Raw genomic sequence first — 14,229 nt, forward strand, 5'->3', positions numbered from 1 at the left:
TCAGGGGAAAAACCAGCATCCCAGGTCACTGAATGTGTGAATTCAAATAAATTGGCATCCCAGTTCCAACAACAGATCTAAGGCCTGTAATGACCCTTTCTATTGGACATTATGCTTTGGGATTCTGGATTCACTGAAGAGCAGATTTTGAATATAAATCTGTTGCTAGCACTGAGAACAATAGAGAAGAAATACACTCTGCCAGGGGAAGGGGCCCAGTAGGCTGGGCTGGATTCGTGGGTCCCTGTGAATTGAGACAGAAACCAGGGAGCTGCAGAAACCAGCTGGGCTCGAGGGCTTCCTGACCATGGGGAGGCTTGTGCCCTTCTGCCAGCAGGGGGCGCTGTGTGACAAACTTCGGATTCCTCCACAGCTGCTCATCCGGGACAATTCATGCAAAGGTGCCAGGCTTGGGGGTTGGCAAAGGTTTTCGATGATGGGAACTCAGCATCTGTGTCCCCTCAGGCCTGGCAGAGTCCCTTAGCAAAGGTAATTTGTCTCATGTCGCAGGTGCTTCCTCTCAAGGCCCCAAGGAATGAAGCAAACATTGATTCTACTCTGTCTGCATTAGGAGCAGAGCACAGCACCAGGGCTCAGGGACGGCAGGGCAGGTACTGGGCAGGACCTCATTTGCAATAAAATTGTCCCCATCACACATGAGTTTCAATGATTTTAGTACCCCATGGCCATGAAGGCCTGCACGGGCACATTTTAATCCATACCTCATTCCAGGCCCACAGGAGGACAGCATGTTCCATTGAACGTGGGATGCAGAGTTTCCCTTCCATCCACCTCATTCCTGCCACCTCGCTCTCCAGAATAGAAACACCGGCTCTCAGGGCAGAGTTTGTGTAAGATCTCTAGGGGGACAGCAGTGATGTGCAGCAGGTGCACACACCACAGCTTCCAGCCTACATCAACTCTATTTTCCCATATTTGCCAGGAGATCCAGTCGTGCACATTGTAATCCCATATTATTTTCAGATTCATTGGATCAGTGCCTCAACAGTCTACCACCATGAAACTGAGTACTTTATTTAATCAATGGGTTTTGACTACATTGACCTTTATTTATACAGTGCCCCCCCACTTCCTCCAGAGCCTGCTGCTCTCTGTGTCTTCTGTCGGTGACGTCTGCTCTCAGCCCAGGCTTCCTCCGTGTTCCTGCTGGGCCAATTTCCACTCATATCTCAGAGAATCTCACCAGGTGCTTCATCCTGGAAAAAATAGGTCCCTCATTTCTGTCTCCTTCCAAACAGAGCTCATTCTCTCTGGGATGCTAAATCAGTCCAACAACAATAATTGAGACAAAATGTCTTAACCAGATGAGTGGTGCTTAGCACATTTGATTAGACAGGAAGACTTAAATTCAACGTGAGCATGAAATGGGGAACAGAGACCTCCTGGGCACTGATTAGAGTTCTGACAGGTGCTGGTGGGGGAGGGAGGAGCCCTGATCACCAGCACCTAGGCAGCATGTAAGTGTCTCCTGCATCCACCAGAGGGTGCTGTGGTCCAGGCACCTGCTCAGGGTCCCACAGCTCCTCTGGTGATTTCCTACCAATTGTAGGAGTTTCTGTTCCGTCCACACGGTGGAGCCCTTTCCCCCTTATAGGGTCTTTCCAATTCTCAAGCAGAATGCAGGCTGAAGTTGAGGGAGGGGCTTCGCAGCCTCCAGAGTGAGAAACATTTGCATGGAGACCTCCCACTCTGAGGGCCAGAAGAGCAGATAAGAAGGGAGGCTGGGCTCAGCCCTCACTGTGGGCTCAGGAAGCAGGGACTTGGGCATCTCAGCCATGGCCTGGGCTCCACTGCTCCTCACAGTCCTGGTTCACTGCACAGGTGGCTGCCTGCAGGGCATTCTGGGAGTGCACCTGGGTGGCACCTTGGATGCTGCCAGCTTCCCCTAACTTGGTGGTCGTGCTGACCTGTCCTCACGGATGTGTGTGTGTCTTCTCTCCTGCAGGGTCCTGGGCCCAGTTTGTGCTGACTCAGCCCCAGTCTGTGTCGGGATCCCTGGGGCAGACAGTCTCCTTATCCTGCTAACGCGACAGTGGCAACATTGGGAGTAACTAAGTGCACTTGTACCAGCAGCACCCAGGCAGGGCCCCCACCACGGTCATCTACAGTGATGATCAGAGACCCTCGGGGGTTCCTGATCGATTCTGTAGCTCCATCAACAGCGCCTGCAACTCTGCCTCCCTGACCATCACTGGGCTGCTGGCTGAGGACGAGGCTGACTACTTCTGTCAGTCTTATGATAGCAGTGCTATTCCCACAGTGATGCAGACTCATGGGGAAGTGAGACAGAAACTCCCCCAGGGTCCCCGCCCAGCTGTGCCCCAGCCTGTGCCCTGCAGGAGGTTGCTCTTTGCCCTGTGTTCTGCTGGAGGCCTGGGGTTGGAATCCATGCACATGGATCCTCTCTGTTCTTCCCAGCGTGGAGATGTGCTGTTCCCCACACATTCATGGATGCCTCCTGCTCCCTTCTCAGTCACTCATGGAACAGATGTGGTGCACAACTGTCAGTAAGGTGGACTCTGAACATCTTTATTCTGATTGTTCATGTTCCAGGATTCACTGTGCATGGCCTTGTCAGCCTATCTAATCCTCTACCACATTCAGAGACAGTTTGGGACACTTGTCTCAATCCTTCAGAAACTCAATGTCTGTATGATTTTCAAATACTGGAAACGTACTGGTAAAATGAGTCGGTCTCTCAAAGGTCTTATGGGAGTAACTAAGGTATGTTTTTGGACAACAGCGGGTATATACTCATCAGAGGGTAGTTCATGTTGTGAGGAATGGGCACATCCCTGGTTGTGAATGTTTTCATAGGTATTTTGTCCATCAAGGTGAAGACATTGTGGAACCAACTCCCCCAGAGCCAGCTCTGAGGTTGACCAAACGTCTGCACACACCTGCTCTCTCACCCCATCACACAGCTCTCCCTGGAGCCCACTGGGTGCAGCCCGAAGACCCTGGGAGGACACTAAGAACACAGGTAGTGTCTTGTATGAGCAGTGCTATTCTGGTGTCAGCACCCCGACATCACAGAGTTCAGGGGCCCCCACAGGTCCAATGCTGATGCGGGAAGCTCTCACATTAGGATTAGGATTTCCGTCTCAGTGAGAATTACATTGAAACTGTCCATTTGTTTTGCAAAACATCGATCATCATCAACTCCACCCAAAGCTTCAGTTGTCTACAGTTATCAGATACTGGCCACGGAGCAGCTCAGCCCTGGACTGTGCAGCCACTTGCATTGTGAACTGACTAATGGAAGCACTCTCTCTCTCTCTCTCTCTCTCTCTCTCTCTCATTCTCCCTCTCTCTGTAACTCTGACTTTGAAGTCAATATATAAACCTTTAAAAATGATAGGCACCTGGGATTCCGGCCTCTCTAACCAGGGTGCCTGGGATCAAGTCCGGCTCTGCCTCTGACCTAGCTTCCTGCGCATGGATGGGGGCAGCAGGTGCTGGCCAAAGGCTTGGGTACCTGTCACTCAGGTTGCAGACCTTGATGCAGTTGTGGGCTCCTGACTTCACCTGGCTTAGCCTTGTTTTGGACATTTAGAGTGAAACAGAGATTGGAGGATCTCTCTCTTTCTATCGCTCTTGCTCTCGCTCTCTCTCTCCCCCTCCATTGCATCTTTCAAATAAATAATTAAAGAAGTGGTGACAACTCACTGTGTGCCCTATATGTCAAGTCTGCTGCAGCTTTTAGAAATGACAGTAACTGCACAGATTATCAGGATGCCAGCTTCTAAAGTCAGGCCATGGGTGTATCCTTTTAATAAAAAATGTCAAATGCTTAGAAACAAATGGAAATGTGAAAGTGAAACCATATAAGCTACACATGCAAAGCAGGTGTGAATTATGAAAGTGTATTTTTCAAAGTGACATAAAAAAGAAAAATTCCCATAGAAATAAAAACAGAGTTAATATTTGAAATGAAATTCTGACACTGGGGAGATTCAATGACACAGCAGGGCAGGAAGTGAAGGTCGCACAAATTTGAGATAGCAACAGCGAAACACAAACAATCCTCTGTCTGAGCTGGAGGACGTGCAATGGAAAATAAAATTCCATGTTTGTTCAAAGGGAAAAAGCACTGCTGAACATTCTGGGGAATTCTCCAGGTCATTTCCATTCAGTGGTTCATGTCACCAGGGGGCGCTGTGGATCCATGCAGCAGTGAGCAGGTTTGACTCAGATTCAAACTGGTGCTGCACTCTGATCTCAGAATCAACCCTTAAGGAATTCGTATCGGGCTAATTGGGGAGTGAGCCATCGAATGGAAGACCTCTCTTTCTCTGCCTCTCTTCTCTCTGTGTAACTCTGACTTTCAAATAAATAAATAAATCTTTAAAAAAACGTGTTGTATAAAAAATTAAAAAAAAAAAACTGTTGCTAGTTATAGCGTTCAGGGCACAAGTTCTATGGTGCAAGGGAGAAGCCATAGCAGGTGCTTCCTCCCCAGGGACCCAGGCAGCACTCGCAGCCTCCCTAACCTCACTGATAACTCAAAGCACCCTGGCCGTGGACTCAGAATTGGCTGCTGGTGGGGACGGAGGAGGAGGGGTATCTTAGGGAGTAAGACCCTGGCTGCTCCTCTCCCTCTACTTTGACCTCGCTGAATCTCCCCTTTTAGTCCCTATAAAGTGGGTGGAGCCACCTGCTGTCCCACTGAGGAGCAAAGAGAAGGTTGGAGCCTGGATGAGGAGGGGGCTGCCCCTAGGAGGGGTCACTGTGACCTTGGGTTGGGGGGCTGGTGTAGATGTGCAGGGGTTGGACTGGGGGTTCTCAGCCTGGTATTCAGACACTGCTTCCTGGGCCTGATGCAGGATGCTCTGGGGCCAGCAGCTGGGCCTTCCACGGGCCCCTGAGCAGCATTAGTACAGGATCAGCCTCAGCCTTCCTCTTTGCAAAAGCACACCCCGCCATGGTGACTGCACACGGGTCCCAGTGGGGCGTGGTTGATCAGAGCAAGAGGAGAGATTTGCATGAAGGCCTTCTCATGTTCCTCTGGGCCAGGGTGGGGATAAGAGCCTTGCAGAGTGTCAGCCTCGGTTGAGCCCTGGGGAGTCTGCACCATGGCCTGCACCCCGCTCCTCCTCCTCCTCACCCTCCTCCAGAGCACAGGTCAGGAGGGGCCTCACATTGAGACCCCCGGGTCACCTAACTCTCCCACCTCCTGGGAGCAATGCCCCCTCCCCGTGCTTCCTCCAGGGTAACGGTGTCTGTACTTTCAGGGTCCCTGTCCCAGCCTGTGCTGACTCAGTCGCCCTCTGCGTCTGCCGCCCTGGGAGCCTCGGCCAAGCTCACCTGCACTCTGAGCTCTGAGCACAGTGACTACACCATTGACTGGTAGCAGCAGCACCCAAGGAAGGCCCCTTGGTACCTGATGTATCTTGAGAGTGATGGAAACCATGAACGGGGACCGGGGTCCCTGATGGCTTCTCGGGCTCCAGCTCTGAGGCTGACCGCTACTTGATCATCTCCAGCATCCAGGCTGAGGATGAAGCTGACTACATCTGTGGTGTAGTTTCTCTCATTGATGGTTCGCATAGTTAAACACAGTGACCCAGATGAGCGGGGAAGTGGGACACAAACTTGTTTCTCTGTTACCAAGTCTTCAGAATGGTTCTTGAAACATTGTATGGTCTCCTCATCCCTCAAACACTTTGCCTTTGTGCACAATGCTCCCAGGAGTGAACCAGATGCATTGTACTCCCCCATGGTCCTGCTCTGGGATCCCTGGGAACCACATGCTGGGCCCAATTCCCACAGAGGGTACCCATCTGCAGCCATGGTGCAAAAATAACAGAACGCTTCTCGCCCCCTGTAGGTCGGCTGAGGTATCACACCATTGTGGGGGGTGTAAAGGACCTGACCTGACTCTGCCTCCTCCATGTTTATTAGACTGACCACTCCTGCAAAATTCCTGTGGCGGCCTCACCTGCTGCTCCCTGGCAGAGTGCTCAGTCATCTCACTCCTCACTCTGAGAGCTCTGGTGACTTCTCCCACCACCTGCAATGTAGCTTCAACCAGATCCTCCTGGGACAACACACACTGCTGAGTGCTGGTTGTGCCTGGTTCTACACACACTGCACAACAGCCTGAGTACAGCTGGGGACAGCATTGAAATATTCAAAAGTGGTAATGTAGTATTCTATGTTTTTACAACAATAAAAACCAAAGTATAAAAATAAACGTTTGCAATTCTCAGGGTGGTGGTCAGTGGTGTGTGTTGGGTTCTAAGTGGTGATGGACAGTGATGGGGCTGGGAGATCAGAATGACTTAGAGAGGAATGTCCTGTCCCTTAGTTCCGTATCCTCCTTGCCTGTAGCATCTGCTTCTGCCTTTGTCCCAGCACAGGAGGGACAGGTAAGGAAGGAACTGGGATTCCCAGAGAAACCCTGTGTGAGATATTTGAGAGATTTATTTCATCTTGTTGGAGATAGAATTTATTTATTTATTTATTTATTTGACAGGCAGAGTGGACAGTGAGAGAGAGAGACAGAGAGAAAGGTCTTCCTTTTGCCGTTGGTTCACCCTCCAATGGCTGCCGCGGCCGGTGCGCTGTGGCCCTCTCACTGTGCCGATCCGATGGCAGGAGCCAGGTACTTCTCCTGGTCTCCCATGGGGTGCAGGGCCCAAGTACTTGGGCCATCCTCCACTGCACTCCCTGGCCACAGCAGAGAGCTGGCCTCGAAGAGGGGCAACCGGGACAGAATCCGGTGCCCCGACCAGGACTAGAACCCGGTGTGCGGGGGCCACAAGGCGGAGGATTAGCCAAGTGATCTGTGGCGCCGGCCGGAGATAGAATTTAAGGGAGTTTTTCAAGCAGGAAGTATCCTTATCAGATGCATGTATTTGAACTATTACTCAGAGCATGGTTTAAGGAATGAAGGATCATGGGGTTCACAGTAGTAAAATCTCCCCAGGAGGCTTCCTAGCCCTGGTGAACTGTGATGGACACCGGCACCAGGATTAGGTCAGAGGGTGGCCAAGCTGGCGAGGCTCTGGACAGAGCCTGGGGGAGGGTGGTGTCTGGGTCTCCTGGGAGACAAGCAGCTCCCAGTAGTCAGGAGTGGGAACCAGGCTCCCAGGGTGAGTGTGGTCAGGGCTCAGCCAGGAGGACCTGTCTCCAGGACTCTGTTTCCTGAGTGTTTCCCCCGCTGTGCTCCAAGCTCCCAGAGAGCAGGGAGCTTCTCTCCTGTGGTTGTTCCTGCTGCATCCACAGAGCCCAGACACTGCCCGGCTCAGGGGAAAAACCAGCATCCCAGGTCACTGAATGTGTGAATTCAAATAAATTGGAATCCCAGTTCCAACAACAGATCTAAGGCCTGTAATAACCCTTTCTATTGGACATTATGCTTTGGGATTCTGGATTCACTGAAGAGCAGATTTTGAATCATAAATCTGTTGCTAAACTGAGAACAATAGAGAAGAAATACACTCTGCCAGGGGAAGGGGCCCAGTAGGCTGGGCTGAATTCGTGGGTCCCTGTGAATTGAGACAGAAACCAGGGAGCTGCAGAAACCAGCTGGGCTCTAGGGCTTCCTGACCATGGGGAGGATTGTACCCTTCTGCCAGCAGGGGGCGCAGTGTGACAAACTTCGGATTCCTCCACAGCTGCTCATCCGGGACAATTCATGCAAAGGTGCCAGGCTTGGGGGTTGGCAAAGGTTTTCACTGATGGGAACTCAGCATCTGTGTCCCCTCAGGCCCAGCAGAGTGCCTTAGCAAAGGTAATTTGTCTCATGTCGCAGGTGCTTCCTCTCAAGGCCCCAAGGAATGAAGCAAACATTGATTCTACTGTGTCTGCATTAGGAGCAGACCCAGCACCAGGGCTCAGGGACGGCAGGGCAGGTACTGGGCAGGACCTCATTTGCAATAAAATTGTCCCCATCACACACGAGTTTCAATGATTTTAGTACCCCATGTCCATGAAGGCCCCCACGAGCACATTTTAGATCCGTACCTCATTCCATGCCCACAGGAGGACAGCACGTCCCATTCCCAGTGGGATGCAGAGTTTCCCTTCCATCCACCTCATTCCTGCCACCTCGCTCTCCAGAATAGAAACACCGGCTCTCACGGAAGAGTTTATGTAAGATCTCTAGGGGGACAGCAGTGATGTGCAGCAGGTGCACACACCATAGCTTCAGCCTACATCAACTCCATTTTCCCACATTTGCCAGGAGATCCAGTCGTGCACATTCTAATCCCATATTGTTTTCAGATTCACTGGATCAGTGCCTCAACAGTCTACCACCATGAAACTGAGTACTTTATTTAATCAATGGGTGTTGACTATGCAGGCATGGAGAGAGAGAAAGGATTAGAAGGCCCTTTTAGTGAGATACTAGCAGAGAACTTTCCAGGTTTGGAGAAGGACAGAGACATCCTAGTACAGGAAGCTCATAGAACCCCCAATAAACATGACCAAAAGAGATCCTCACCATGACACGTGGTAATTAAACTTACCACAGTGAAACATAAAGAAAAGATCCTAAAATGTGCAAGAGAGAAACGTCAGATTACTCTCAGAGGATCTCCAATCAGACTCACAGCAGACTTCTCATCAGAAACACTACAGTCTAGGAGGGAATGGAGAGACATAGCACAGGTGCTAAGAGAGAAAAATTGCCAGCCCAGAATATTATATCCTGCTAAGCTCTCATTTGTGAATGAAGGTGAAATAAAGACCTTTCATGGCAAACAGAAATTGAAAGACTTTGTGGCCACTCGTCCGGCCCTGCAAAAGATGCTTAAAGATGTGCTACACTCAGAAACACAGAAACACGGCCATCAATATGAAAGAAGGGAAAGGAAGAACACCTACCAGTAAAAGAGCATGGGAAGCTCAAAGCATATACTAGAAAATATCTCCGTGAAAATGGCAGGGCAAAGTCACTATGTATCAATAGTCACATTAAACATTAATGGTCTTAACTTTTCAGTTAAAAGACACCGATTGGCTGATTGGCTCAAGGAACACAACCCAACTATTTGTTGCCTACAAGAAACACATCTCTCTAACAAAGAGGCATGCAGACTGAAAGTGAAAGGTTGGAAAAAGATATTCCATGCCAACAGAAACCAAAAAAAAGCAGGTGTAGCCATATTAATATCAGATAAAATAAACTTTAATACAAAAACTGTTAAGAGAGACAAAGAGGGACACTATAAAATGATTAAGGGTTCAATTCAACAGGAAGATGTAACTATTATAAATGTATATGCACCTAATTACAGGGCACCGGGCTATTTAAAAGATATGTTAAGGGACTTAAAGGGAGATTTAGATTCCAATACAATAGTACTGGGGGAAGTTTTAGCCAGAGCCATCAGACAAGAAAAAGAAATTAAAGGAATACAAATTGAGAAGGAAGAAGTCAAACTATCCCTCTTTGCAGATGATATGATTCTTTACTTAGAGGATCCAAAGAACTCTATTAAGAGACTATTGGTACTCATAGAAGTTTGGCAGAGTGGCAGGATATAAAATCAATGCACAAAAATCAACAGCCTTTGTGTACACAAGCAATGCCACGGCTGAGAAAGAACTGCTAAGATCAATCCCATTCACAATAGCTACAAAAACAATCAAATACCTTGGAATAAACTTAACCAAGGACGTTAAAGATCTCTACAATGAGAATTACAAAATCTTAAAGAAAGAAATAGAAGAGGATACCAACAAATGGAAAAATCTTCCATGCTCATGAATTGGAAGAATCAACATCATCAAAATGTCCATTTTCCCAAAAGCGATTTATAGATTCAATGCAATTCCAATCAGGATACCAAAGACATTCTTCGCAGATCTAGAAAAAATGATGCTGAAATTCATATGGAGGCACAAGAGACCTCGAATAGCTAAAGCAATCTTGTACAACAAAAACAAAGCCGGAGGCATCTCAATACCAGACTTCAGGACCTACTACAGGGCAGTTGTAATCAAAACAGCATGGTACTGGTACAGAAACAGATGGATAGACCAATGGAAGAGAATTGAAACACCAGAAATCAACCCAAACATCTACAGCCAACTTATATATATTTTTTTATCTTTTATTTAATGAATATAAATTTCCAAAGTACGACTCATGGGTTACAATGGCTTTCCCCCCCATACCGTCCCTCCCACCACCACCCTCCCCTTTCCCACTCCCTCTCCCCTTCCATTCACATCAAGATTCATTTTCGATTATCTTAATATACAGATCAGCTTAGTATACATTAAGTAAGGATTTCAACAGTTTGTTCCCACACAGAAACATAAAGTGAAAAATAATAGATGATTTTTTTTAAATGATGATGAAATCAGATCAGACCTATTGTCATGTTTAATCCCAGTGAGAGTCAAGTTGGGAATTGATAATTTCTTTTCTTTTTTTTTTTACAGAAGATCAGTTTAGTGTACATTAAGTAAAGATTTCAATCGTTTGCACCCCCATAGAAACACAAAGTGAAATATACTGTTTGAGTACTCGTTACAGCATTAAGCCTCAGTGTACAGCACATTAAGGACAGAGATCCTACATGAGGAGTAAGTGCACAGTGACTCCTGTTGTTGACTTTACAAATTGACACTCCTGTTTATGGCATCAGTAATCTCCCTATGCACCAGTCATGAGTTTCCAAGGCTATGGAAGCCCCTTGAGTTCTCCGACTCTTATCTTGTTTAGACAAGGTCATAGTCAAAGTGGAGGTTCTCTCCTCCCTTCAGAGAAAGGCACCTCCCTCTTTGAAGACCTGTTCTTTCCACTGGGATCTCACTCACAGAGATCTTTTTGCCGGAGTGTCTTGGCTTTCCATGCCTGAAATACTCTCATGGGCTTTTCAGCCAGATCCGAGTGCCTTTAGGGCTGATTCTGAGGCCAGAGTGCTATTTAGGACATCCGCCATTCTATGAGTCTGCTGAGTATCTCACTTCCCATGTTGGATCACTCTCCCCTTTATTTATTCTATCGGTTAGTGTTAGCAGATACTAGACTTGTTTATGTGCTCCCTTTGACTCTTAGTCCTTTCATTATGATCAATTGTGAACTGAAATTGATCACTTGGAATAGTGAGATGGCATTGGCACATGCCACCTTGATGGGATTGAATTGGAATCCCCTGGTATGTTTCCAACTCTACCACTTGGGGCAAGTCAGCCCGAGCATGCTCCAAATTATACATCTCTTCCCTCTCTTATTCCCACTTTTATGTTTAACAGGGATCACATTTCAGTTAATTTTCAACACTTAAGAATAACTGTGTATTAATTACAGAATTAAACCAGTCATATTAAGTAGAACAGACAAAAAAAAAATACTATGAGGGATAATGTATTAAGTTGTCCATTAGCAGTCAGGGCTATGCTGATCAAGTCACCATTTCTCATAGTGTCCATTTCACTTCAGGAGGTTTCCTTTTTGGTGTTCAGTCAGTTGTCACCGATCAGGGAGAACATATGGTATTTGTCCCTTTGGGACTGGCTTACTTCACTCAGCATGATGTGTTCCAGATTCCTCCATTTTGTTGCAAATGACTGGATTTCGTTGTTTCTTACTGCGGTATAGTATTCTAAAGAATACATATCCCATAATTTCTTTATCCAGTCTACCGTTGATGGGCATTTAGGTTGGTTCCAGGTCTTGGCTATTGTGAATTGTGCTGCAATAAACATTAGGGTGCAGACCGCTTTTTTCTTTATCAATTTAAACTCCTTTGGGTAAATTCCAAGGAGTGGGATGGCTGGGTCGAACGGTAGGGTTATCTTCAGGTTTCTGAGGAATCTCCAGACTGATTTCCATAGTGGCTTGACCAGTTTGCATTCCCACCAACAGTGGGTTAGTGTCCCTTTTTCCCCACATCCTCGCCAGCATCTGTTGTTGGTAGATTTCTGTATGTGAGCCATTCTAACCGGGGTGAGGTGAAACCTCATTGTGGTTTTGATTTGCATTTCCCTGATTGCTAGTGACCTTGAACATTTTTTCATGTGCCTGTTGGCCATTTGGATTTCCTCTTTTGAAAAATGTCTATTGAAGTCCTTGGCCCATCTCTTAAGTGGGTTGTTGGTTTTGTTTTTGTGGAGTTTCTTGATCTCTTTGTAGATTCTGGTTATTAACCCTTTATCTGTTGCATAGTTTGCAAATATTTTTTCCCATGCTGTCGGTTGTCTCTTCACTCTCCTGACTGTTTCTTTTGCAGTACAGAAACTTCTCAATTTGATGCAATCCCAATAGTTGATTTTGGCTTTGACTGCCTGTGCCTCCCGGGTCTTTTCCAGAAACTCTTTGCCTGTGCCAATATCTTGAAGGGTTTCTCCAATGTTCTCTAATAACTTAATGGTGTCAGGACGTAGATTTAGGTCTTTAATCCACGTTGAGTGGATTTTTGTGTAAGATGTAAGGTAGGGGTCTTGCTTCATGCTTCTGCACGTGGAAATCCCGTTTTCCCAGCACCATTTATTGAATAGACTGTCCTTGCTCCAGGAATTAGTTTTAGATCCTTGATCAAATATAAGTTGGCTGTAGATGTTTGGGTTGATTTCTGGTGTTTCAATTCTGTTCCATTGGTCTATCCATCTGTTTCTGTACCAGTACCATGCTGTTTTGATTACAACTGCCCTGTAGTAGGTCCTGAAGTCTGGTATTGTGATGCCTCCGGCTTTGTTTTTGTTGTACAAGATTGCTTTAGCTATTCGAGGTCTCTTGTGTCTCCATATGAATTTCAGCATCATTTTTTCTAGATCTGAGAAGAATCTCTTTGGTATCTTGATTGGGATTGCATTGAATCTATAAATTGCTTTTGGGAGAATGGACATTTTGATGATGTTGATTCTTCCAATCCATGAGCATGGAAGATTTTTCCATTTTTTGGTATCCTCTTCTATTTCTTTCTTTAAGGTTTTGTAATTTTCATCGTAGAGATCTTTAACGTCCTTGGTTAAGTTTATTCCAAGGTATTTGATTGTTTTTGTAGCTATTGTGAATGGGATTGATCTTAGCAGTTCTTTCTCAGTCATGGCATTACTTGTGTATACAAAGGCTGTTGATTTTTGTGCATTGATTTTATATCCTGCCACTTTGCCAAACTCCTCTATGAGTTCCAATAGTCTCTTAGTAGAGTTCTTTGGATCCTCTAAGTAAAGAATCATATCGTCTGCAAAGAGGGATAGTTTGACTTCTTCCTTCTTGATTTGTATTCCTTTGATTTCTTTTTCTTGTCTGATGGCTCTGGCTAAAACTTCCAGAACTATGTTAAATAGCAGTGGTGAGAGTGGGCATCCCTGCCTGGTGCCAGATTTCAGTGGAAATGCTTCCAACTTTTCCCCATTCAATAGGATGCTGGCTGTGGGTTTTTTATAAATTGCTTTGATTATATTGAGGAATGTTCCTTCTATACCCAATTTGCTTAGAGTTTTCATCATGAAAGGGTGTTGCCTTTTATCGAATGCTTTCTCTGCATCAATTGAGATAATCATATGGTTTTTCTTCTGCAGTCTGTTAATGTGGTGAATCACATTGATTGATTTGCGAATGTTGAACCATCCCTGCATACCAGGGATGAATCCCACTTGGTCTGGGTGGATGATTTTCCTGATGTGTTGTTGTATTCTATTGGCCAGAATTTTATTGAGGATTTTTGCTTCTATGTTCATCAGGGATATTGGTCTGTAATTTTCTTTCAGTGCTGCATCTTTCTCTGGCTTAGGGATTAAGGTGATGCTGGCTTCATAGAAAGAATTTGGGAGGATTCCCTCTTCTTCGATTGTTCTGAATAGTTTGAGAAGAAATGGGATTAGTTCTTTAAATGTCTGGTAGAATTCAGCAGTGAATCCATCTGGTCCTGGGCTTTTCTTTGTTGGGAGGGCCTTTATTACTGTTTCAATTTCTGTTTCAGTTATGGGTCTATTTAGGTTTTCGATGTCTTCATGGTTCAATTTTGGTAGATTGCATGTGTCCAGGAATCTATCCATTTCTGATAGGTTTTCCTGTTTGCTGGCATACAGGTCCTTGTAGTAATTTCTGATGATTCTTTTTATTTCTGTGGTGTCTGTTGTTACGTTTCCTTTTTCATCTCTGATTTTATTGATTTGGGTCTTTTCTCTTCTTTTTTTAGTTAGTTGGGCCAATGGGGTGTCAATTTTGTTTATTTTTTCAAAAAACCAGCTTCTCGCTTGGCTGATTTTTTGTAGTGTTTTTTTGGATTCAATCCTGTT

General features: G+C 46.2%; 1 protein-coding gene and 1 long non-coding RNA gene across 5 annotated transcripts in view; both read left to right on the forward strand.

Annotated features, from left to right (window-relative positions):
• Nucleotides 1-14,229, forward strand: part of LOC108178662 (Ig lambda chain C region-like) — a 362,049-nt gene that overhangs the window by 62,508 nt on the left and 285,312 nt on the right. The gene's annotated exons all lie outside the window — the stretch shown is intronic.
• On the forward strand, nt 1,775-2,126 carry LOC149119880 (uncharacterized). The gene is made up of 2 exons (XR_016227275.1): nt 1,775-1,842; nt 1,967-2,126. It is a non-coding gene; the product is annotated as an uncharacterized LOC149119880 (long non-coding RNA).

The sequence above is a fragment of the Oryctolagus cuniculus genome, chromosome 21 (genome assembly GCF_051225735.1).
Source record: "Oryctolagus cuniculus isolate XC-2025 breed Fujian yellow rabbit chromosome 21, ASM5122573v1, whole genome shotgun sequence".
Lineage (NCBI taxonomy): Eukaryota > Metazoa > Chordata > Mammalia > Lagomorpha > Leporidae > Oryctolagus > Oryctolagus cuniculus.